The 27,468-nt window shown below is 46.5% G+C and overlaps 1 protein-coding gene and 1 long non-coding RNA gene across 2 annotated transcripts in view; one reads left to right on the plus strand and one right to left on the minus strand.

The window, feature by feature from the left end:
- LOC140420057 (uncharacterized) overlaps positions 1–27,468 on the minus strand; it is a 263,088-nt gene that overhangs the window by 131,629 nt on the left and 103,991 nt on the right. The window lies entirely within an intron of this gene.
- On the plus strand, positions 16,038–26,405 carry LOC140420075 (uncharacterized). The gene is made up of 2 exons (XR_011946173.1): positions 16,038–17,006; positions 25,502–26,405. It is a non-coding gene; the product is annotated as an uncharacterized lncRNA (long non-coding RNA).

A 27,468-nucleotide genomic window follows, 5' to 3' on the forward strand; every position in this document is an offset into this window, starting at 1 on the left:
GATTCTGAAGCGGACAAGGATCGAGGGAGCGCATCTCTTATCAGCCAATCTATCTTTTGAATGTTGACTTGAAACTGCTATCCAAAGTTTTGGTGAGAAAGCTGGAGGGCATCCTTCCAACAATCAATTTATTTTTTAAATTTAGAGTACCCAATTCATTTTTTCTAATTTAGGGACAATTTAGCTTGGCCAATCCACCTCCCCTGCATATCTTTGGGTTGTGGGGGTGAAACCCACACAAACACGGGGAGAATGTGCAAACTCCACACGGTCAGTGACCCAGAGCCGCGATGAAACCTGGGACCTCGGTGCCGTGAGGCAGCAGTGCTAACCACTGCACTACCGTGCTGCCCTCCTTCTGACAATCATGAGGGAGGACCAGTCTGACCTCGCTCTGCATCACTAACCAGCTGAGCTAAATTGGCTCCTAATTATATTACAAGCTGGGCAGCGGCAGGGTTCATGAATGTCGTATTTGGGCTTCTGAGAAGATCTCGACAAATAAATGTGTCGAGCAAAGGATGTCAATGTCTTTAAGAGAGAGAGACCTGGGCCAAGCTTTCCAGAGTCTGCACCCTCCCTGGATTCACTTCCTTTCCCTTCAGTTGCTGCAAGTGACCAATTGAAGGTGAGAATGAGAAACGAAATGGAAAGAGGGAGACAAGAAAATGTTTTACTCACAGATGTTGGAGACGGGAGGAGGTTTGCATCCTTGTGAAGTTCAATCGAGCAGTCACACAAAGCCCGCGCTGATTAGCTGGAGGACCATCCTTCTGGTCCTCCAACTCTTGCCATTGGTCAATACCTCAGGTAAAAGGTCAGAAGGCGGGCTACCCTTTACACATGCGCATCCTCCCCTCTCCCTTGGACATGCGCAGTCGTGGGCAGGGGGAGATCACCGATTGGCTTCTCGCTCTGGCCGTCAGCCGGTTGCCTGGAAACCTTGTCTCGAGGAGGTTCTGTTGTCGGTTAATTTTCCCCCTTGTTCAAGGGGCGGGCGAAACAACGGGTGGGGGCGGGGAGCGCCGGGCCTGCGCACTGGAACCCGGTGACGACAGCGCGGAAGAGTAATTCCTATTGGCTGATTCGGGCAGTGCCCCATTGTGATGTCACAGCGGAAGTGAAGGAAAAAAACTCTCCAACATCTGTGAGTGAAACACTTTCTTTTCTCCCCCTTTCCATTTCTTTTCTCATTCTCACCTTCAATTGGTCACTTGCAGCAACTGAAGGGAAAGGAAGTGAATCCAGGGAGAGTGCAGACTCTGGAAAGCTTGGCTCAGGTCTCTCTCTCTGAAAGACATTGACATCCTTTGCTCCCTCAGCTCGACACATTTATTTGTCTGGCTAAAAGGATGGTCTCTCGCCACCGGGGGTAGCAGCGCGGTTGGGTGACCTGCACGGCTTACTGCGGTTAGAGAAGATAAAGTATGAGTTAAGGTTGCAGCAGGGGAGTTTGAGAAAAGGTGGGGGATGTTTGTGACCATGTTTGAGGAGCTGTTTGTCGTGTGGGGGGTGGTGGGGGGAATGGAAAAGGAGAAAAATCTGTACAAACCATATAGTTGATTGTTGGGAAGAATGTTTCCCGTGGGTGTTTATTTGCTGTAACCTACTTTGATACAAGTTTGAATAAAATGCATTGAAAAAATAATTAATAAATAAAAGGATGGTCTCTTTCCTGATGTTCACAATTAAAGGAAGATAAAATGCTGGAAAATCTCAGCAGGTTTGGCAGCATTTGTAGGGAGAAAAAAGCTGATGTTTCAAGTCCGATGACTCTTTGACAAAGCTTTGACAAAGAATCATCGAACTCGAAACGTCAGCTCTTTTCTCTCCCTACAGATGCTCAGATGCTGCCAGACCTGCTGAGATTTTCCAGCATTTTCTCTTTAGTTTCAGATGCCAGCACCCATAGTAATTTTCTTTTATCACAATTAAAGGGCTGGTTTCTCCAGGAGATGGCTGCTATTTAATGGGACAGTAAATTAATATCGGCTAGAGATATGTCTAGTAGTTTTAAATTAGATATATTATTTATGGTCTGTAATAAAGTACATTTACTATTATTTCTGGTTGTATAATATTGTACTGTCGCTATTTATATATTTCCAGTCATCTCTTCCCTCAAAAGGCTATTAGTCTATGGCATTCTCTTCCATAGGGATCAGTGGAGTCTGTGGGTCACTGAATATATTCAAGGATGAGTTGGACAGATTTTTAATATTGCTTTTGTTATGTTTTTTTACCATTTTTAAAATAATGAATGCAACAGAATAACAGAAATATTGATGGAAAATGGGTACAGTGTAGAACAACTGATACTGCCGCATAAATACAAGCAACACATTGCAGAATTAATTCAGAGCAGGATATTTGCGCGACCAGAGCCTCTAGATGAAATGCCAGATCAGTTAACAGGTTAACATAGTGAGCGGGGAAAGAGGGTAAGATTATATAAAAACAGAAGAATAACAATGCAGGGCGCATACCCCAAAATATTACAAAACACACGAACAGCAGAGTCGAATTAAAATAACATAGATGACATAGAATCTCTATAGTGCAGAAGGAGGCCATTTGCTTCTTCAAGTCTGCACTGACCCTCAGAAAAAGCACTCACAGAGGCAGACTCCCCATCCTAGTCCCATAATCCGGTCCATTGATCATGGTCAACCCACCTAACCTAACATCGTTTGTGCGGAGGGGCAAGAATTCAAAAATCCCTAAAACAGTACTACAATGGAGAAGAAACATGGGAGGCCTGGCCCTCCCGAACTTACAATACTGTCACTGGGCAGCCACGGCCGAAAGAGTGAGGAGATGGGTAAAGGACCCAGACATGGGATGGTTGATGATGGACGAGTCCTCGTGTACAGGAATGACCCTCCCGGCCCTTGCTACGGCAACACTCCCATCCCCGTCAGCACCAGTCCAGTGGTGGCAGCTACCCTGAGAACCTGGAACCAGATGTGGCAGCATTTCAGTATGACCAATGTGTCCTTTCTGGCCCCCATCTGCGGCAACCATAGGTTTGCACCAGCCATTCTCAACACCACCTTCAAGAGGTAGAGACAGGACGGTGGAACACTGATAATTAGGGACTTTTACACGGGAAATAGACTAGTGACCTTAGAGGAGCTGACGGAGAGACTGGACCTACCAAACAGGGATGAGCTCCAGGTCAAAAACTTTCTCCGCAAGGAGACACCAGCATACCCAGGAACCCTGAGAAGCACAATGCAAGAGGAGTTACTGGACGCAGACAGTCTGGGGAAGGGAAACTGTGGGGACCTGTACGGACAACTCTTAATAAGGATGCGCTCCTTACTTGACGAAATCCAGGAAAAATGGGAGGAAGAGCGAGGGACGGAAATAGGGTGGGGACTCTGGAGCGAAGCACTGAACGGGACCAACTCCACCTTCTTCTACGCAAGGCTAAGCTTCATGCCGCTGAATGTTGTGCACAGAGCACACCCGACAAGAACCCAAATGAGCAGGTTCTTCCCGGAGATGGAGGACAAATGTGAATGGTGCCAGCGGGGCCCGGCAAACCATGCCCACCTGTTCTGGGTATGCCCCAGACTTGTCGAATTCTGGACAGCATATTTACAGTCGAATTCTGGACAGCATATTTACAGTTGAATTCTGGACAGCCTATTTAGAGACAATGTCCATGGTTATGAGGGTGGAGCCATGCCCACAAATGGCACTCTTCGGGGTATCAGACCAGCCAGAACTATTCATGGGCAAGAGGGTGGACGCCCTTGCCTTTGCTTCTCTAATCGGCCGCTGGAGAATCCTGCTCGGCTGGCGATCAGCAGCACCACCCACAGCTCAGACTTGCTGGCAGACCTATCGGGATTTCTCCACCTGGAGAAGATCAAGTTCACTGTCCGTGGATCAGAGGTTGGTCGCCATTCACCAACCTGTTCCAGGACCTGTTTGAAGCCAGCGGCCAATGGAACACTGGGGAGGGAGGTGGGCGTATGGGAGCCAACGGGATCACAGGGAAGGGGGGGGGTGCGGTACTGGGACAAGGAGGGAGAAACAGAAACCAACTGACACAGAGACCAGAGAGACCAGAACAAAAACACAAGAAGAGGAACCCCCAAGGGAAGGTTTAAAACAGGACAGGGAGTGCGCGGGGTGGAAGGGGGGAGGCCCATCAATGGGGGGGAAGGGAGGGCACTGTCCACTTGTAAATAACAGATAACTCCCATTGTACAGTGAAGGGCCCAGGAAAGGACCCAGAAATGACAAGTGAAGGGGCGGAGGGGAGGGACGGGAGATGGGGGGACCGGCACAAAGGAAATTGACATGCACATTGTAATCGGCAGAGTTACCCTGACTGCTTGGATAGTGTATAATAAGCATTGCCACAACCCTGCGACTCAATGGAAAAGAGGTGAAAAAAACTGCCCCAACCAATCCCGCCTCAATTTAAAGTGTTCCTCATAATCCAGATGAGTTTCCTGTACTAAAGCTATGTCGACTTTCTCCTTAAGAAAGGAGAGGATCTTTTTCCTTCTGATAGGGTGATGGATGCCCCGTACATTCCCTGAGAAAATTTGCAGATTAACTGCCGCCATTAGTTAGGCGACAGAGAGACAGGAACAGATTTTCACACCACAATCGGGCATGCACCATTACCCCCTCCTCCAACTCTCTTTACACCAGAGGCACCAAAGTCTCCCCAAACTGCTCCTTTCACAGATAAAAGCCCCGTCTGTACTAGAGTAGGATAAAGTCAACAACACAAACCCTCCCATAATAACAAAAATACAAAAGAATCACCACCTCAATAGATCCATGGGGACATTCCTCAATAAGACTGAGGACCCGGAGGATTAACCCCACGGCCAGACTGTGGTTACACTCCGGATACCTTCTCCAAAATGAGGAGAAGAAAAGTCACTTTTGTAAATTGTTTTTACAGGATATTAGAAGAGGAGGAATTACAGACAGAAATCTCAAACGTCACGTCTCAATCTGACTGAGTCTCTCAATTCCTTGGAACTGAATATCACCGGACTTTGAATCGAGAAGGAGAAATGTTTGTCTTTTCTGTCCGCTTCAAAACATCAGTGTGACTGGAAAAGCCCCGAGACACACACACCCGAGTGAGGGTGTTCCAAAGCGCTGACTGTGGAAAGAGCTTTAACCAGTTACACAGCCTTAAAAAAAAATCACACCATTCACAGTGGGAGAGGCGTTACACGTGTTCTGTGTGTGGACGAGGCTTCAACTGATTGACAAACCTGGAGAGACATGAGGAGACCCCCACCCTGGAGAAACGATGGAAATGTGGGGACTGTGGGAAGGGATTCTGGGTTCCATCTGCACTGGAAGCTCATCGGCGCAGTCACACTGGGGAGAGGCCGTTCACCTGCTCTGTGTGTGGGAAGGGATTCATTCAGTTATCCACCCTGCAATTACACCAGCGAGTTCACACTGGGGAGAGGCCGTTCACCTGCTCTCAGTGTGAGAAGTGTTTCACTCAGTTATCCGTCCTGCAGACACACCAGCGAGTTCACACTGGGGAGAGGCCGTTCACCTGCTCTCAGTGTGAGAAGGGATTCACTACTTCGTCGAGCCTGCGGAGACACCAGCGAGTTCACACTGGGGAGAGGCCGTTCACCTGCTCTCAGTGTGAGAAGGGATTCACTACTTCGTCGAGCCTGCGGAGACACCAGCGAGTTCACACTGGGGAGAGGCCGATCACCTGCTCTCAATGTGAGAAGTGTTTCACTCAGTTATCCGGCCTGCGGACACACCAGCGAGTTCACACTGGGGAGAGGCCGTTCATCTGCTCTCAGTGTGAGAAGGGATTCACTCAATCATCCGACCTGCAGAGACACCAGCGAGTTCACACTGGGGAGAGGCCGTTCACCTGCTCTCAGTGTGAGAAGGGATTGCCTCATTCATCCGACCTGCAGAGACACCAGCGAGTTCACACTGGGGAGAGGCCGTTCATCTGCTCTCTGTGTGGGAAGGGATTCACTCAGTTATCCAACCTGCAGAGCCACCAGCGAGTTCACACAGGGGAGAAGGCGTTAACCTGTTCTTAGTGAGAGAAGGGATTCAGATATCCATACACCCTGCGGCAACACTAGTTAGTTCACACCTGGAAGGACCATTCACCTGCTCTGAGCAGGGGAGACATTCAATGATCCGTCCCAACTACGGAGACACTAGCGAGTTAATTCTGGGGAGAGACCATTCATCTGCTCTCAATGTGGGAGGGGTTTTCTGATTCATCACATCTGTTGTGATTCCAACATGTTCACAAATTACAGATGTTGGCTCCGTTGTTATGGTTTCTGCTCTCACTTACATCCAGGACTGCATTCTGTTCATTCTGACATCTGGTGAATGGTGATGATTGGAGGGTTTCTTTCTGCTGGACTGGCCGGTCTAACACCTCTGCCTCCGGTGGGCTGACCATTTTTGAGCCTCGTTGCGATTACCTGGTTCCAAGTTTGACGAGGAGCACAGAATGAAAAGGTGTTTGCACGTTGGAAGATATTTAGTTCCCAAAGCAACCATGTTGCCATGAAGATGGGCTACGGTGGTTACATACTTCATTTGTCTAATTTATCTGGGTGTTTCTCGCAGAAGCCAACTGTCATGATATGAGGGGCAAGTTGTCTGTGGTAGATTGGGAAATTACAATAAACATATCACTGAAAGTGGCAACGCAGGTGGATAAGGAGCTAAGAAGGCAGGCGGCATGCTTGTCTTCATTGGTCTGGGCATTGAGTATAAAAATTGGCAAGTCATGCTGCAGCTGTACAGAACATTAGTTAGGCCACACGTGGAATATTGCCTACAATTCTGGTCACCACATTACCAAAAGGATGTGGGGGCTTTGGAGAGAGTACAGAGGAGGTTTACCAGGATGTTTCCTGGCCTGGAGGGGATTAGCTGTCAGGAGAGGTTGGATAAACTCGGATTGTTTTAACTAGAGCGACGGAGGTTGAGGGACGACCTGATAAAAGTTTACAAAATTATGAGTGGCATGGACAGAGTTGATAGAAGCTTTTTCCCAGATGACAGCGGTTTCAGGTGCGAGGGGCAAAAGTCAATTACCAGGTGACATATGGGCAAAGTTTAGCCGAGATGTGCGAGGGACGTTTTTTACACAGAGGGTGGTGAGTGCCTGGAACACGCTGCCGGAGGAGGTCGTGGAAGCAGGTACGATAGTGACGTGTAAGAGGCATCTTGACGAATACATGAATAGGATAGGAATAGACGGATACAGACCCTGGAAGCACAGAAGGTTTTTGTTTAGACAGACATCATGATCCGAGCAGGCTTGGTGGCCGAAGGGCCTGTTCCTGTGCTGTACTGTCCTTTGTTCTTTGTTGTTCTTTGTTGATAGACAATAGACAGGCAACCACTCGCATTTTATTTACATAAAATATTGATTCCTTTAAGAAGCAAAAATTAAGCCGCAAAATGAAGCTATCGTGGCTACCAAGAAAAGTTAAAGATTCCATTAGATCAATGGAGGAGACTCATAAAGTGGCCCAAATAGTAGTGAGCCTGAGGATTGGGAATTTGTTTTAGAATTCAGCAAAGGACCAAGAAACTGATAAAGAGAAAATAGAATATGAGAGCAAACTGGGGAAAACATAAAAAACGACTGGAAAAGCTCCAATAGGAATGTGAAAAGGAAAAGATTGGCAAAGACCAATGTGGGTCCATTCCAGGCAGAGACAGGAGAGTTTATAATGGGGAATAAGGAAATGACAGAGAAACTAAACAATGTGAATCTGTCTTCACGGAGGAAGATACAGAAATCATCCCCAAAACACGAGAGAACCAAGGGACCAGTGAGCACGAGGAACTGAAAGAGATTAGTATTCGTGAAAAAGTAGCTCTGGAGAAATTAATGGGATTGAAAGTTAATAAATCCCCAAAAGCTGACCTCTCCATCCCAGAGTGATGAAAAAGGTGGCTGTAGAGATAGTGGATACATTGGTGATCATCTTTCAAAGTTCTATAGATTCTGGAATGGTTCCTGCAGATTGGAAGGTGGTAAATGTAACCCCACTATTTAAGGAGGGAGAGAGAAAACGGGAACCACAGACCCATTAGCCTGACATCAGTAGGAGGGAAAATGCTACAATCTATTATAAAGGATGTGATAACATACAAATTAGGAGCAGGAGCAGGCCACTCGACCCCTCGAGCCTGCTCCACAATTCAATAAGTTCACGGCTGATCTAATTGAAACCTCAACTCCACAGAGGCTCCTTTGAAAATAAATCTTGGGAGAGCCTAATAATAATATTTTTTATTATAAAAATAATCTTTATCATTTTCACAAGTAGGCTTACATTAACACTGCAATGAAGTTACTGTGAAAAGCCCCTAGTCGCCACACTCCGGCACCTGTTCAGGTACACCGAGGGAGAATTCAGAATGTCCAATTCACCTAACAAGCACGTCTTTTGGGACTTGTGGGAGGAAACCGGAGCACCCGGAGGAAACCCACGCAGTTTTGGGGAGAACGTGCAGACTCCGCACAGACAGTGACCCAAACCGAGAATTGAACCCGGGTCCCTGGAGCTGTGAAGCAACAGTACTAACCACTGTGCCTCCATGCCACTGTGTCAGTTATGGGGAACAAGGAAATGGCAGAGGAGTTAAACAGATATTTTGCATGAGCCTTTATGGTGGAAGATAAATCGAATATCCCATTAATACTAAAGAATACGGAGGGAGCAATTAAATGCCATCACTGGAGAAGTTGTATTGGACAAACTAATGGGGATAAGATAAGTCCCCTGGATGGCTGCATCCTCGGATCCTAAAAGAAATGTCTACAGAGATAGTGGATGCATTAATTGTAATGTTCCAAAAATCCTTGGATTCTGGAGAAGTACCAGAGGATTGGAAAACTGCCAATGTGACAACCCGCCGATTCAGAATGGGAGGGAGGCAAAAACGAGACACTATACGACGATCAGCCTAACATTTATTGTTGAAAAAAATGTTGGAATCAATTATTAGGAAGTAATAGCAGCACGTTGAGAAAATCATAATCTAATCAAGCAGAGTCAGCATGGATTTGTGAAAGGGAAACCGTGTCTGACTAATTTATCAGAGTGTTTCGAGGAAGTCTCAACCAGAGTGGATAGAGGGGGACCAGTAGATGTGTTGTATTTAAAATTCCAGAAGGCCTTTGACAAGGTATCTCACAAAACATTAAGTCATGAGATAAGAACACATGGGGTTGGCGTGGATAGAGAATTGGCTAATGAGCAGGAAACAGCGAGTGGGGGTAAGGGGTTCTTTTTCAGGTTGGTGACCTGTAACCAGTGGGATTCCACAGGGATCAGTGCTGGGACCGCAACTGTGTACAATTTATATTAATGACTTGGAGGAAGGAAGCAAACGTACTGTGCCCAAATTCGCAGACAACACAAAAATAGATGGAAAGGCAAGTTGTGAGGGGGATACAAACAGTTTGCAAAGAGATATTGATAGGTTAAGCAAGTGGACAAAAAGTTGCCACATGGAGCATAATGTGGGAAAATGTGAAGTTCATTTTGGAAGGGAGAACAAAAGAACAGTATTATTTAAATGGCGAAAAACTACAGAATGCTGCAACACAAAGTGACTTGGGGGAACAGAGCCGTTTAATTTGTGTTTTGACTTCTCTTTTTTGTACTGTACAATGTCACTTTTTCTATATGCCTAAAATACCTCAATAAAATTGTTTGTTTAAAAAAAAAAAGAGACTTTTTCCCAGGGTAGAGGGGTCAGTTGCTAGGGGGCATAGGTTTAAGGTGCGAAGGGCAAGGCTTAGAGGAGATGTAAGGGGCAAGATGTTTTACACAGAGGGTAGTTGGTGCCTGGAACTTGCTGCCGGAGGAGGTGGTGAAAGCAGGGACAATAGTGACGTTTAAGGGGCATTTTGACAAATACATGAATAGGATGGGAATAGAGGGATACAGACCCTGGAAGTTTAGAAGATTTTAGTTCAGACGGCAGCATGGTCGGCGCAGGCTTGGAGGGCCGAAGGGGCTGTTCCTGTGCTGTACATCTCTTTGTTCTTTGCATTCCGGAAGATTCATCATCCTCATTTCCCCTCTGGCTTTTATGTCAATGACCTTAAATCTGTGTCCTCTGGTTAACAACCCTTTTGTTGGTGGAAATGTTTTTTCTATATTTCCTCGATCATGATCTTGTCTAAACTCAGATAATAGAAAGATCCTGAACAGTCTCATTGTTCTGCTCCACGGAACAATTTACATCAATGGTTAAATCCAATAAAACATTTTTGAGGGTCAATTTGGAACTGAATAAATAAGGCACCTTCAACCAAATTAAACTGAATCTGAATATTAATTATATACCCTTTAAAACAGAGACAGGGCCGCCAGGATGTGCAAGAAAGATTAACAAGGATGATATCAGAAATGAGAGTGTTTAAGTTTCAGGAGATATTGAACAGGTTGGGGATATTTTCCCTGCGGAAGGGAAGGTTGAAGACGGACCTGGTAGAGACTTTAATGGGTGTGATACGATTGACATCATCAGGGTGGCACAGTGGTCAGCACTGCTTCTTAATAGCCCTGAGGACCCTGGTTCGCTCTGGGTCACTGTTCATGTGGAGTTTGCACTTTCTCCCCGTGTCTGCGTGAGTCTCGCCCCACACAACCCAAAAGATGTGTAGGTTAGGTGGATTGGCCATGCTAAAATGCCTCTTAATTGGAAAAAATAATTGGGTACTCTAAATCTATATTTAAAAAAATTAAAGTCTTCGCTGTGATTACAGAATAGATTCGGAACTGTCAATTCTAATTGTACAGAAAATCCTTCTTCCTCTTAAACTATAAATGTCTGACCCCCACACATGCCCTCCTCACTATTGATTTCAACACTAATTTATCCTACTGTCCTCTTCCTTTTCCCCAAGTCTCCTCCCCTGAAGGTGTTGACTCTCGGGTTCAGTTTCACTCTCATCTATTGTCCTCCCCAATATGTCACCCATCTGCGAAGAGGAACGTCACAATCATAGAATTTACAGTGCAGAAGGAGGCCATTCGGCCCATCGAGTCTGCACCGGCTCTTGGAAAGAGCACCCTACCCAAGGTCAACACCTCCACCCTATCCCCATAACCCAGTAACCCTACCCAACACTAAGGGCAATTTTGGACACTAAGGGCAATCTATCATGGCCAATCCACCTAACCTGCACATCTTTGGACTGTGGGAGGAAACCGGAGCACCCGGAGGAAACCCACGCACACACGGGGAGGATGTGCAGACTCCGCACAGACAGTGACCCAAGATGGAATCGAACCTGGATCCCTGGAGCTGTGAAGCAATTGTGCTATCCACAATGCTACCGTGCTGCCCAATCAATTCCCATGACTACCAACATGTACTTTGTGTCATGGTGAGGTGACTACCCCCCTCTCCCCCCTTTTCCTCCCAGTCCCAGGGGTTTGGAGACAGGACTCCAGATGAGTAATGGCGGCCGCAGCCCCCACAATCCCCCGCGCTGAGGAAACCGATCTATCCGCCGCACAGGCGGGTGATCAGGTACTGCGCATGTCCAAGGGAGGGGCAGCTGCGCGTGGAGGAAAGCCCACACTCTGGGCTGAGGTATTAACCAATGGGAAAGTGGGAGGACCGGAAGGACTCTGGTCTTCCAGCCAATCAGAACGCAGACTTTGTGTTAATGAAGATTGACCATTACACAGACTGAAACCTGCTCCTGTCTCCAACATCTGGGCGTAAAACACTTTCTTTTCTTCCCCCATTCTGACCTTCAATTGGTCACTTGCAGCAACTGAACGGAAAGGAAGTGAATCCAGTCAGGTTGCAGACTCTGGAAAGGTTGGCCCAGGTCCTTCTCTCACTCAAAGACATTGGCATCCTTTGCTCCCTCAGCTTGACACATTTATTTGTCTGGCTAAAAGGGTGGTCCGCTTCCTAAGGTTCACAACTAAAAGGGTTGCTTTCCCTAGAGTTCTCCCTATGTCTGCTTGGGTTTCCTCCGGGTGCTCTGGTTTCCTCCCACAAGTCCCGAAAGACGTACTGTCTGAAAATTTGGACATTCTGAATTCTCCCTCAGTGTATCCGAACAGGCACCAGAATGTGGCGACTAGGGACTTTTCACAATAATTTCATTGCAGTGTTAATGTAAGCCTACTTGTGACAATAAAGATGATGATTATTATTATTATTAGAGTTGGCTAAAATTTAAAGGGACAGTAAATAAATGCTGGACAGAGATATGTCTAGTGTTTTACATGGTACAGATTAGATATAATCATGAAAACAAATTACTGTGGATGCTGGAATCTTAAACAAAAACAGAAAATACTGGACAATCTCAAAGGTCTGACAGCATCGGTGGAGAGAAAAGGGAACTAATGTTTCGAGTCTGGATGACTCTTTGTTACATTTAGAGAGAACTGGAAATGGGGTCAGATTTGTACTGTATTGGGGGAGGGGTGGAATGGAGCAGTGTGGCTGGATAGGGGCCAGCAATAGGTGGAGATAGATAAAGATGTTGAGAACAGAAGATAAAAGGAATGCAAATGGTGGTAATTAAGGCTAAGAAGGGTGCTGATAGTGGTACATAAAAAGGTGAGAATGTGTGAATGGCAGAATAAAGGTGAGCAGTGTGTAAAGGGCAACTTGAAATAATTCGAATGGGGGGAGGGGAGGAAAATAATGGGGAGGGAAAAAACGATCAATGGAAGAAATGAAAACAAAAATAAATTGAGAGATAAAAATGGGGTAAAGGTGGTGGAGAGTCTGAGGTTGTTGAACTCAATGTTAAGTCCGGAAGGGTGTAACATGCCTAATCGGAAGATGAGGTGCTGTTCCTCCAGTTTGCGCTGGGCTTCACCTGAACATTGCAGCAGGCCAAGGATGGACATGTGGACTGAGAGCAGGACGGTGAGTTGAAATGGCAAACGGCAGGAAGGTCTGGGAACTGCTTGCGGATGGACCGGAGGTGTTCTGCAAAGCCTGGAAAAATATATTCATTTTGCTTCTAGTTTCCACTGCTCTATCACCTCCACATGTCTTTCTCCAACACTTACCTCTCCACCCTTGACCTTTGGGCAGCACGGTAGCATTGTGGATAGCACAATCACAGCTCCAGGGTCCCAGGTTCGATTCCGGCTTGGGTCACTGTCTGTGCGGAGTCTGCACATCCTCCCCGTGTGTGCGTGGGTTTCCTCCCACAGTCCAAGGATGTGCAGGTTAGGTGGATTGGCCATGATAAATTGCCCTTAGTGTCCAAAATTGCCCTTTGTGTTGGGTGGGGTTACTGGGTTATGGGGATAGGGTGACGGTGTTGACCTTGGGTAGGGTGCTCTTTCCAAGAGCCGGTGCAGACTCGATGGGCTGAATCGCCTCCTTCTGCACTGTAAATTCTATGATTCTTTCTATTTCAATTTCTGAGATAGACTGTCCACAAATATCCATTACAAACCTACCGACTCCCACAGCTACGTCGACTACAGCTCATCACACCCCACATCCTGTAAGGACTCCATCCCATTCTCTCAGTTCCTTCGCCTCCGTCGCATCTGTTCCGATTATGTCACTTTCCAAAATGGTGCTGCTGACATGTCTTCATTCTTCCTTAACCATAGATTCCACTGTGGTCGCCGGGGCTGTCAATCGTGTCCGACCCATCTCCCACACCTCTGCCCTCCCCCTCGCTCCTCTCTCCCAGAACCAGGATAAAATCCCCACTGTCCTCATTTTTCACCCCGCCAGTCTCTGCATTGAAGAAATCATCCTCCGCCAGTTCTGCCAACTCCAGCATGACTCCACCACCAAACATATCTTCCCCTCACTCCCCCTGTCAGCATTTGGAATTCTCTACCCCAGAGGACTGTGGTACCTCAGTCATCAAGTATTTTCAAATCAGAGATTGATAACATTTCAAGGGAGTGAAGATATCGAGGGATATGGGGGATAGTGTGGGAAAATTATGCTGAGGTAGATAGGCCAATGTTCCCTTTGGATGGTTGAGCAGGTTTGATGGGCCGAATGGAGATCCGATTTGTTATGGTCTCTGTGTCCAGGACAGGATGCAGTGAGCAGGGATCTGTCAATCAGCCTGAATCAGCACCTTCAGGAGAATTGGGAGGGTCAATATTAGATACAGCAAAGTGAGAATGGAGGGAGAGTGTGAGGGATGGAGATTTACAGATGTTGCGGAATGCAAGAGTAAAGAATGTTCCAGAGAAACTAGAATTGTCTGTTCTGAATTTCTATCCTGTACTGACAGTGATGTATTTTATAAATTGTTTCAACAGGAGATTCAAAGAGGAGGAATTACAGACAGAAATCTAATATATGTTCTCTGGATCTGACAGTCACTCAATTCCTTGGGACCTGAATATCATTGGCCTTCGAATCTAGAAGGAGAAATGTTTGCCTCGTCTGTCAACTTCAAAAGATTTTAAAGATCAGTGTGACTGGAAAAACACCAAGTCACACACACCCGAGTGAGAGTGTTCCAGAGCACTGACTGTGGAAAGAGCTTTAATCAGTTACACAGTGTGAAAAACTATTGTACTATTCACAGTGGGAAGAGACCATACACTTGTTCTGTGTGTGGACAAAGCCTCAACTGATTGTCCGAACTGGACAGACACGAGGAGACCCAAAACATGGAGAAACCGTGGAAATGTAAGGACTGTGGGAAGAGATTCACAGCACCGTCTGTGCTGGAAATTCATCAACGCATTCACACTGGGAAAAGGCCATTCGCCTGCTCCCAGTGTGGCAAAGGATTCACTCAATTATCTGACCTGCAGAAACACCAGCGAGTTCACACTGGGGAGAGGCCATTCAGTGGTGAAAGGCACATCATCATGGTTGGACAGCTAACACAAAGCTCAACCAGAAACTATGGTTCTTCTTTCTACTGATTCCACTCCGACAAGGGGTCACAGCATCTCCAGCCCTCAGCTCTGTTACTGGGCTGTCATTGTCATGAACAACAGAGAGACAGCAAGTTGCCTGAGGCTTAAATGGGAAGTTGAAACTTGCGACTCAAGACCAACTGTGTAAGATTTCTGAAAAGATCAGTAACTTCAAAAGATAAATTCTAAACCCAGTGAACAAACTAAAGAATCATAAGACAAAAACTTCAAGTTTATGAATTTTACTGCAACATACAAACTAGAAACAACAATGCCTTAACACTATTTTTATAAGGAACGTATCCCTTAAACTCTCAATAGAACATTGCCCTTTTACTTTTAACACAATCAAAAATCACACTCCATGGTTACATCATTGAAGTTGTCACTCAATTCTCCTGGAACTAGTCCAATGTGATTCTTTGTTCCTGTGTTTACTTCCATTCTATTCCTTTGCCTGACAGGCAATCCTTAACTCCAGAAGTGTATTTTGCAGTGATGGTGCTCCTGATGATATTCAGGTCCTGATAAATAATAATAATAATCTTTATTGTCATAAGTAGGCTTACATTAACACAGCAATGACATTGCTGTGAAAAGCCCGAGTCGCCACATTCTGGCACCTGTTCGGGTACACTGAGGGAGAATTCAGAATGTCCAAATTACCTAACAGCACACCTCTCGGGACTTGTGGGAGGAAATCGGAGCACCCGGAGGAACCCCACGCAGACACGAGGAGAACGTGCAGACTTCGCACTGTGACCCAAGCCGGGAATCGAACCTGGCACCCTGGAGCTGGGAAGCAACAGTGCTAACCACCGTGCCATCATGCTGCCCATAACCAAGTGACTCTTCCAAATTCTGAAGTCTGTTTTTCGGTAAATCATCATCTAATATCCTGTAAAACAAATGGAAATTAAGAACAGACAATTTTAGTGCCTATGAAATATTCATTCCTCTCTCATTTCTCAAAAGCTGTAAATCGCCATCCAACACACTCTCTCTCCATTCTCACTCTGCTGTATGTAATATTCACCCTACCAATTCTCTAAAGGTGCTGATTCAGTCTGACTGGCAGATCCATTCTCACTGCTTTCCACCCTGGACAGAGGCCTGAAATTCTCCATGCAGGCTGCAAGACAGAAATATGTCTATATTACTGAACTCAAAATGTGTGCAACATACAGACTGGATTCACTTCCTTTCTCTTCAGTTGCTGCAAGTCACCAATGTCCCCTCAGAATGAGAAAATAAATGGAAAGATAAAGTAGACTTGGAGCGGCTGCTGCCTCTTGTGGGGCATTCGAGAACGAGAGGTAATAGTCTTCGGATAAGAGATACCAAATTCAAAACAGAGTTGAGGAGAAACTGCTTCTCCCAAGGGCTGTGGAATTCACTACCCCAGAGTGTGGTGGAGCTGGGACAGTGAGTAAATTTAGGGTGGAGTTAGACAGATTTTTAATCGGTTGAAGAGTTATGGAGAACTCTCAGGACGGTGGAGTTAAGGCCAGGATGAGATCAGCGATGATCAAATGGCAGAGCAAACTTGATGGGCCAAATGGCCTAATTCTGCTCCTATATCTTATGAACTAATGAAAGGGGGAGACATTGATTTGCTCCCAGATGTTGCTCAGAAGAAGAAGTTTTAGTCTGAAACTCATTGTCCACCCTCTACATTGTGACATCACAAAGATGCTCGTTTTTTAGATCAGCCAATAGGAATAAATCCACTCCGCGGAGACGTTACTGCATTTGAGCGCACTTTTCCCCTCTCCCCTCCGCATCCTCGAGACAAGTTTTCCAGGCAACAGGCTGGCAGTTCCGGCTATCGATGATTCCCTCTCTCCCCAACCCGGGACTACGCATGCCTCAGGGAGAAGGGACTGTGCGCATGTGCAGAGGGAGCTCACCTCCGGTGACACTGCTGAGTTGTGTCCAATAGGAAGATTGGAGGACCGGAAGGACCCTGCTTCTCCGCCAATCAGAGCTCCCTCATTGCGGAAGCTGGACATGGAGGTTTCTGCCGAGCAAAGCTGTTGTTCCCCCAACCCTGAATGAGCTTGAGCTGCACACAGACTCCTGTCTCCAACATCTGTGAGTAAAACACTTTCTTTTCTCCCCTTTTGCCATTTCTTTTCTCATTCTGACCTTCAATTGGTGACTTGCAAATAACTGTAGAGAAAGGAAGTGAATCCAGGGAGGGTGCAGACTCTGCAAAGCTTGGCCCAGGTCTCTCTCTCTCTAATCTCTTAAAGGCATTGACATCCTTTGCTCCCTCAGCTTGACACATTTATTTGTCTGGCTAAAAGGATCGTCTCTTTCCTAATGTTCTCAATTAAAGGGCTGCTTTCCCCAGGAGATGGCTGACATTTAAGCGGACAGTAAACAGGACATAATTCAACCCAGCCAATTCCTTCTCTATCAGTTTATTTCCATCATCAGCAAACTGATGGAAGAAGTCATCAACAGTGCAATCAAATAGCACTTTACTGAGCAATAACCTGTTCGCAGACGCTCAGTTTGGGTTCCGCCAGGGTCACTCAGCTCCTGACCTCATTACAGCTTTCAAACATGGACAAAAGAGCTGAATGCCAGAGATGAGGTGAGAGTGACTGCCCTTGGCATCAAGGCAGCATTTGATCGAGTATGACATCAAGTAGCCCTAGCTAAACTGGAGTCAATGGGTTGGAGTCATACCTGGCACAAAGGAAGATGGTTGTGGTGGTTGGAGGTCAATCATCTCAGTTCCAGGAGTTCCTCAGGGCACATTCCCAGACCCAACCATCTTTAGCTGCTTCATCAATGACCTCCCTTCCATCATAAGGTGAGAAGTGGGGATGTTTGCCAATGACTGCACAATGTTCAGCATCATTCGCGACAACTCAGATAATGAAGCAGTCCATTCCAAATGCAGCAAGACCGGGACAGTATCCAGATGTGGGCTGATAAGTGGCAAGTTACATTTGTGCTACACAAATGCCAGGCAGTGACTATCTCCTACAAAGGAGAATCTAACCACCGCCCCTTGACATACCATCGCTGAATCCCCACAACCAAGATCCTGAGGGTTACCATTGATCAGAAACTGAACTGGACCAGTCATATTAATACGGTGGCCACCAGGGCAGGTCAAAGACTACAGTGAGTAACGCACCTCCTGACCCCCCAAAGCCTGTCCACCATATACAAGGTACAAGTCAGGTGTGTAATAGAATAATCACCACTTGCCTGGTTGAGTGCAGCTCCAACAACACTCAAGATGCTGCTCTACACCATCCAGAACAAAGCAGCCTGCTTGCTTGACTGCTCCCCATTCCACAAATATTCACCACTGGCAAACTGTGGCAGCCGTGTATACCATCTATAATGTGCACTGCAGTAACTCACCAAGGTTCCTCAGACAGCACCTTCCAAACACACAACCACTACTATCTAGAAGGACAGGAGCAACAGATACCTGGGAACCCCACGACCTGGAGGTTCACTCACCAGACGGACTTGGAAATATATTGCCCTTCCTTCATTGTTGCTGGGGCGACATCCTGGAACTCCTTCCCTGACAGCACAGGGGATGTACCTACAACTCCAGGACTACAGCGGTTCAAGAAGGCAACTCATCACGACCTTCTGAAGGGCAACTAGGAATTGGCAATAAATGCTGGCCTGATCATCGATGTCCACACCCCGTAAATGAATTTTTAAAAATGTTATATCGGATAGAGATATATCTAGTGTTATATGGTATGTATTATATATATTATTGATGGTTGTGTCATAAAATACATGTATTATTATTTCTAGTTTTGTAATATTGTACTGTACCTACATTATATATTTCCAGCCATACAGTCATTGCAGCACTGACAGAATCCATTTGGAAACTTGGGTCAATGCTGACTCTCTGTACAGCAATCCAGTCAGTCCCATTCCCCCTCGATATCATTGTTCCTCTGAAAGCTGATTTTCTTCATATTTTATTTTGAATTATTGATCATCTCGACTTCCACAACGCTTGTGGGCAGTGGGTTCCTGCTCATGACCACTCCGTGACTAAATAAAATTCTTCCTCAGGATCATCCCATCTAATCAGTAAATATACTTAGATGGAGAGTCTCTACTTTTATACAGGTTGTAATGAGTTTAGATTTGTTGATCAGCACCTTCATGAGAATTGGGAGGGAAAGGAAGTGAATCCAGTCCGTATATTACACACATTTTTCGTCCAGTAACATAGACATATATCTGCCTGGCAGCCTCTGTGTCTAGGACAGGAAGCAGTGAGCATGGATCTGTCAATCAGCCTGAATCAGTGCCTTCAGGAGAATTGGGAGGGTGAATATTAGATACAGCAGAGTGAGAATGGAGGGAGAGTGTGTGGGATTGAGATTTAGAGCATTTCACGGAAAGTGAGAGAGGAAAGAATGTTCGATAGAAACTAGAATTGTCTGTTCTGAATTTCTATCCTGTACTGACAGTGATAATTTTTGAAAAATCTTTTTGCAGGAAGTTAAAACGAGAGGAGTTTGAGGCCGATATCTCAAACTAAATATCATGTCAGGAACTGACTGAGTCACTCAATTCTTGGGAACCGAATATCATCGACCTTTGAATCTAGAAGGGGAAATGTTTGTCTATTCTGTCTGCTTCAAGAGATTTTAAACATCGGTGTGTCTGGAAAAACACTGAGACACACAGACACACACACACACACACACACACACACCCGTGTGAGACTGTTACAGAGCACTGACTGTGGAAAGAGCTTTAACCAGTGATACAGCCTGAAAAAATACTACACCATTCACAGCAGGGAGAGACTATAGGTGTTCTGTGTGTGGACGTGGCTTCAACTGATCGTCCAATGTGGTGAGATGCAAGATCACCCAGACCATGGAGAAACCATGGAAATGTGAGGACTGTGAGAAGGGATTCAAAGGCCCCTCCGGGCTGGAATGGCATCAACGCAGTCACACTGGAGAGAGGCCGTTCACCTGCTCTGTGTGTGGGAAGGGATTCAGAGCCGCACACGAGCTGGCAAGGCATCAACGCAGTCACACTGGAGAGAGACCTTTCACCTGCTCTCAGTGTGAAAAGGGATTCACTGACATTGGCAACCTGCGGAGACACGAGCGAGTTCACACGGGGGAGAGGCCATTCACCTGCACTGTGTGTGATAAGGCATTCACTCGGTTATGCAACCTGCAGAGCCACCAGAGACTTCACACCAGGGAGGGGCCATTCATCGGCACTGTGTGTGGGAAGGGATTCACTCAGTTATCCCATCTGAAGAACCACCAGCAAGTTCACACTGGGGAGAGGCCATTCACCTGCACTGTGTGTGGGAAGGGATTCACTCAGCTGTCCCATCTGGAGAACCACCAACGAGTTCACACCGGGGAGAGGCCATTCACCTGCACTGTGTGTGATAAGGCATTCACTCGGTTATCCCACCTGAAGAGACACCAGAGCGCTCACACCGGGGAGAGGCCATTCATCTGCTCTGTGTGTGATAAGGGATTTACTCAGTTATCCAACCTGCAGACACACCAGCGACTTCACACCGGGGAGAGGCCATTCATCTGCACTGTGTGTGATAAGGGATTCACTCAATTATCCGGCTTGCGTAGCCACAATGTCACTCACACCAAGAGCAGGCCCTTTAAATGCTCTGACTGCACGATGAGTTTCAAAAGCTCACAGTTACTGATGTCCCACCGGTGCATTCATTTCTGAGGAGAGACGGTTCAGCTGCTTTCACTGCACAAAGACGTTTCGAACATCATCCACATTGCGGAGACACCAGCGAGTCCACACTGGGGAGAGTTGATTCACCTGCTCTGATTGTGGGAGGAGATTCCGTGATTCATCTGCCCTGTTGACACACCAGCGAGTTCACACTGGAAAGAAGCCATTCACCTGCTCTCACTGTGGGGAGGGATTCACTCAGTCATCCAACATGCTGAGATACCAAAGGGTTCACAAGTGATGACGGGTTGGATTCTGCTGTTATTCCTGCTGTTAATCACATCCAGGACTGAACCTGGAGTGGGTGGAGGGGTTTGTCTCCTCGTCAACTCCTGGTGCTCGGATGTGGCGACCCTGGCGAACTACTGCTCCCGGACCTGGAATACCCGACTGTTCCACGGAGTTCACTTCTGCCATCATCACGGTGGTCTACATCCCACCCCAGGCGGATGTGAAGACGCTGCTTGATGAATTGTAACCGCTATAAATAACAATGTAACCGAATACCCGGAGGCCTTGTTCATCGTGGCCGGGACTTCAACCAGGCCAACCTCGAGTGTACTGCCAAAATTCCACCAACTCATCTCTTGTCCCAACAGGGGCCCCAACATCCTTGACCACTGCTACACAAACATCAAGGGCGCCTGATGATCCAACCCTGACCGCACTTCGGAAAATCGGACCACAAGATGGTGCTCCTTCTCCCAGCATACAAGCAGAAACTTAAGCGCGAGAATCCAGTTGAGAAGGTTGTGCAAATGCTGGTCTGAGGCAACAGAAGAGCTCCTACACGACTGCTTGGAGTCAGTGGACTGGTCCATATTCAAGAACTCAGCTGCCAACCTAGACGAGTATGCCAGCACCGTCACAGACTTCATCAGTTAGTGTAGAAGATTGTGTGCAAAAGAAGGTAGTCTGTACGTTAACCAACCAGAATCCATGGTTTAATTGGGAGATTCACTCCCGACTGAAAGTGTTCAAGGCAGGCAACCCTGACCTATTCAATAAATCTATATATGACCTCCGCAAAGCCATCAGGGATTCCAAGTGACAATACCAGACTAAGCTAGAGTCGCAGACTAACAACAGGGACTCTTGTAGGTTGTGGTAAGGTTTAAACAACATGAAATGAAAATTGCTTATTGTCGCAAGTAGGCTTCAATGAAGTTACTGTGAAAAGCCCCTAGTCGCCACATTCCGGCGCCTGTTCGGGGAGGCTGGTACAGGAATTGAACCATGCTGCTGGCCTGCCTTGGTCTGCTTTCAAAGCCAGCGATTTAGCCCAGTGCTAAACAGCCCAGCTAAACATAATGGGCTACAAAGTAAAGTCGAGTAGAATCTTCAGCAACAGCGCACCCCTTCCCAACAAACGTAATGCATTTGATGCTTGTTTCGAGCAGGAAACCAACAAACGGTTGTCAACTGCCCCAGCAGCCTTGGACACACCCATGCCCACCATCACAGCCTCTGAAGTCAGATTGGCCTTCTTGAAAGTGAACCCTCGGAAAGCGATGGGTCCTGACGAGATCCCAGGTCGCGCACCCAGATCCTGCGCTGACCCACTGGCAGGTGTGTTTCCGGACATCCTCAATCTCTCCCCACTCGATTCAGAGGTTCCCACCTGCTTCAAGAAGACCACAATCATACCGGTGCCAAAGGAGAACCAGGCAACGTGCCTCAACGACTACCATCCGGTGGCCTTGACATCGATCATTATGGTGTGCTTCGAGAGGTTAGCCATGACTCACATCCAACTCCAGACTCCCAGAGTGCCTTGATCCACTGTAATTTGCATACCGCCTCAACGGTCCACAGCAGACGCCTTCTCCCTGGCCCTACACTCATCCCTGCAGCATCTCGACAAGGACTCCTATGTCAGACTCCTATTCATTAACTACAGCTCCGCGTTCAACACCATAATCCCAGCCAAGCTCACATCAAAACTCCAAAACCTAGGACTTGGCTCCTTCCTCTGCAACTGGATCCTCAACTTCCTGACCCATAGACCACAATCAGTAAGGATAAACAACAACAACTCCACGATAGTCCTCAATACCAGGGCCCCACAAGGTTGCGTACTTAGCTCCTATACTCCCTGTACAAGCACGACTGTGGCAAATTTTGGCTCCCGCTCCATCTATGAGTTTGCTGATGACACGATCGTAGTGGGTCGGATCTCAAACAACAATGGGTCAGCGTACAGGAGGGAGATAGAGAACCTAGTGGCATGGTGTAATGACAACAATCTCTCCCTCAATGTCAGCAAAACTAAGGAGCTGGTCATTTACTTCAGGAAGCAAAATATCGTACACACCCCTGTCTGCATCAATGGTGCCGAGGTGGAGCTGGTTGACAGCTTCAAATTCCGAGGTGTGCACATCACCAACAATCTGTCCCGGTCCACCAACATCAACACTACGACCAAGAAAGTACAACGGCGCCTATACTTCCTCAGGAAACTAAGGAAATTCAGCATGTCCACATTGAATCTTACATTTTATTACAGATACACCAGAGAAAGCATCCTATCTGGCTGCAGCACAGCCTGGTATGACAACTGCTCGGCCCAAGACCGTAAGAAACTACAGAGAGCTGTGAACACAGCCCAGTCCATCACACAAACCCGCCTCCCATCCATTGACTCTGTCTACAACTCCCACTGCCTTGGGAAAGCAGGCAGCGTAATCAAAGACCTCTCCCACCCAGGTTATTTTCTTTTCCATCAGGCAAGTGATACAAAAGTCTGAGAACACGAACGAACATATTCAAAAACAGGTTCTTCCCCGCTGTTACCAGACTCCTGAATGACCCTCTTATGGACTGAACTGGTCTCTCCACACATGTTCTCTGCTGAGTAGCACTACACTCCGTATGCTTCACCCGATGTCTATGTATTTATATTTTGTATTTCAGAAGTACATAAGATATAGGAGCAGAATTAGGCCGTTCGGCCCATCAAGTTTGCTCTGCCATTCTATCATGACTGTTATGTTCCTCATCTGCTGCCTACAATGTTGCTGGATTGCAAAATGAGCCAGATCATCTCCTCCCTGGAACACATGACATAGGAGCAGGAGTGGGCAATTTAGCCTCCCGATCCTAACACCCTCAATGTGATCATGGCTGATCCTGGCCTCAACTCCACTGTCCTGCCCATTCTCCAAAACCTCCGTATGTCCTTTGTTTTTTTCATGTATAGAATTATCTGCCTGGACTGTACACAGAACAATACTTTTCACTGTACCTCGGTGCACGTGACAAATCTAAATCGAACCTTGTTCATTCTGACACTTGGTGAAGTGGGAAGGTCGGAGGGTTTCTTTCTGCTGGACTGGCCGGTCTCACGACTTTGTTTCCAGTGGGCTGATGCTCTTTGAGCCTGGGGGAGAGCACGTTTCCACTGAAATGATCCACAGAAACTGATGAAGGACATTTATTTTATCCTGAATAGTAAATAGTGTTTTTCCCCCACTACAGGTAGATCTAAAATAAATACATTTGTCTCTGTTACATTGAGTCTACAGCACAGGGCCAGGCCAGTCGGCTCAATTGGTCTCTGTCTGTATTTATGCTCCACATGAGCCTCCACCCACCCCTTTTCATCTCCCCCATCAGCATCTCCTATTCCTTTCTCCCTCATGTATGTATCTAGCTTCCCCTTCAATGTATTCATGCTGTTCACCTCGACCACTCACTGTGGGAGTGAGTTCCACATTCTCACCACTCGCTGGGTAAAGAGGTTTCTCATCAAATCCCTATTGGATTATTGAACCCCTTCATCATCTTAAAGACTTCCATCAGGTCACCCTTCAGTCTTCTCTTTTCTAGAGAAAAGCAGCCCCAGCCTTTCCTGAGGGTAAATGCTCTCAGTTCTGGTATTATTCTTGTGAATCTTTGTTGCACCTTCTCCAGTGCCTCTATTTCCTTTTTCTAAATGGAGATGACAAATGTTGACAGTGCTCCCAGTGTAGTCTAACCCTGGGTCTAAACAAGCTGGCATAACCTCCCTGCTTTTTAATTCTATCCCTCTCGAATGGAGCCTTAGATATGGGCCCCACACCATAGGAAGATTTTACATTCTCAGAGAGGTTGCAGGGGAGATTTATGAGAATGGACCAGGGATGAGGGACTTCAGTGAGTTGGAGAGACTGGAGCAGCTGAAATTGTTAGGTTAGAGCCATGAGGGCACAGAAGGAGACCATACAGCCCATCGATTCCCTGTTGGCTCTGGAGCAAACCAGTCAGTCCCAGTGCCCTGTTCTAACCCTGTAGCCCTGCAATTTAGTTCCCTTAAATATCAATCCAATTTCTGTTTGAAATCCTTCATTGTCTTCATTTCCACCCCCCTCACAGGCAGCGAGTTCCAGATCATTACCATTCGCTGCATTAAAATATTCTCCCTCGCATGTCTCCCCCCCCACATCACTTACCCCAAACCTGAAATATGTTGTCCCCTTCAACCTTGTCCCACCAGCTAATGGGAACAACTTTTCTTTATCCATCTTACCTAAACCTGTCATAGTCTTGTCCACCTCTCTCAAATCTCCCCTCGACCTCCTTTGCTCCAAGGTGAACAATCCCAACCTGACATGAACAAACGAACAGAATATGTTAATACCTGGGATCAGATGGGAATGTATAATTTCTGTTTGAGAGATACTGGGAATATTGTCCTGGACAATAAATGATTGGAATACTTTACCTTGGGTGTGGGTGAATGGAATATATCAATCTGGTATCCTCCTACGTTCTAGTGAAAGTCTGGAATGTGTAGACGAGATAAATAAATTGATCACTTTCTCTTGGAAATATTTACATCTTGGCCCATGAAATTTGTTTTGAAGAAATCCACATTTGAAAGCCCGGCCACAACATGAAATATCAGCACCATAACAGGGGAGATAAGAAAGACAGACACTCACTTTGATCTTTTCATCAGTGCATCTGAGAGTTAAGAATATTGTAGCCACGTAAAATGGCTGCGTTCCGATTAATCTGGCCAAAACCCAGTTTGAAATGGCTAACCCGAAAGACTGCTGGGAAAAGCAGCTAACAAGACACAAGCAGGCAGCTGCAGACAGTATTGCATATTCGGCTCTGGGGATGTTAGCCCAGATCGATACTCAGGGCTATCAACAGCCCATCAACTCAGGTATTTGCAGTTACATTCAGGACTGTTTGCAGCCCATCTATTCAGACATCTGCAGTTAAATCGGCTATCCCCGGGAACAATTGCAACATATTAGCAATTGAATACCGGGCCAGACCTGTCGGTGCCTGCAGTGGCCGAAACAAAGACAGGTGAACGACCACCCCCCCGATCGAGGAATCGCCTCACCATTGGACACACGACCCCAGGGATTGGGAACAAATCCAATCACTTGGGACTCAGGGTCAAGGGCCGCCCCGGGAGGCAGGAAGCCCCTGGGCCCTATAAAAGTGAGGGGCCAAGTTCAGATCTCTCTCTCTTTCCTCTTCGCCTGCTCGAGACCTTCGCAAGAACAGCAACCGGCTGTGGTTTGAATCCAGCGATCGCTATCCGGTAGAGACACCTAGCCACCGACCTGTAGCAGCCTTTTGAATCCCGCGGGCCAGATCTGATTGGACAAGCCATTCATTTCCCTGACCTGGTGGGCTCTTCCTAAGTTAAGTATTGGCCAGTAGTGATAGGTTTATTATATAGAAAGTAGTATTAGGGTATTAATATTGTTTGTTGTATATAATAAATGACCGTTGTTTTAATCCTTACTAAGCGGTGTGCTGTATTATTAATCATAACCTGAACTTGAACCATGTGGCGGTATCATAAAGATACCTGGCGACTCGTGAGCAAAGGTGACGTAATCAGAGCCAATAGACTAAAGCTAAAAAGAGCAACAATATGTGACATGATTTTGGGATACCGGTGTGGGTGTGCCGATGAGATTTGTTCCATGTGAAAAATAACAAGCCTAAATTCATGGTGAAAGGGACTGAAGACCGGGTCCCAAACACACACAGCTACTGGAGACACAGCAGGAGATGAAATGGTTAATGTGGCCAGGGGATTGAGACACCATTGTGACATCATCAAGACATTGACACACACTCCAGAGAGAAACTGACTTTAAAACAATCCGGATAGAATTAAACACACTGGACATGGGCAAAGTGGGAGTGAAATTAAAGCGATAATGGGACAATGAAGGGCTTGGGAGAAATAATACTGAGTAAGAACTGTCCACAAAGAGAGAGCTGGAGAATCTTTTACATCCATGTTTGATTTGTTCCTTGAAGCATCTGTCCCAATGTAACTGAGAACTCACGGCGCTAATTCAGGAGAAGAAAAGATGGAGTAGATGTTACCCCAGGCGGAGTCAGAACAAAAATGGAAAATAATGAAGAGACATTGAGTGATGGGTCAGAAAGACTCCCCCCCGCCCCCCCCCCCCCTCCCCCCCCAACACACCCTCTAGGTGTGGACTGTAAGATTCGTGGAGGACCCCCTACTTCAGGTTTTCTTGCTAATTAGTGAACATTAAATTAAATTCTATGACTGGCTGTGGATTTATTTTGAATTTAATTGTTACTTCTCCTGTTCTTATTCCTGTTGTGATTACGCTCTGGGTAAGGATGGGTGACAGGTGACAGGATGGGAAATTGTGGTTTGGGTCTTCACTGACCAAATGTTTTATTGATCGGAAAGGTGTAAAAGGGACCAAACTCCAGCAGAAATCAAGCAGAGCTGAGAACAGACAACTTGCTGTGTGGGAACAGGGAGATAAACAGCTCCCAGAGGACAGAGAAAACAAGAGTGCCTGGAATCCTAGAC

Source organism: Scyliorhinus torazame, chromosome 5 (genome assembly GCF_047496885.1).
Source record: "Scyliorhinus torazame isolate Kashiwa2021f chromosome 5, sScyTor2.1, whole genome shotgun sequence".
Classification (NCBI taxonomy): domain Eukaryota; kingdom Metazoa; phylum Chordata; class Chondrichthyes; order Carcharhiniformes; family Scyliorhinidae; genus Scyliorhinus; species Scyliorhinus torazame.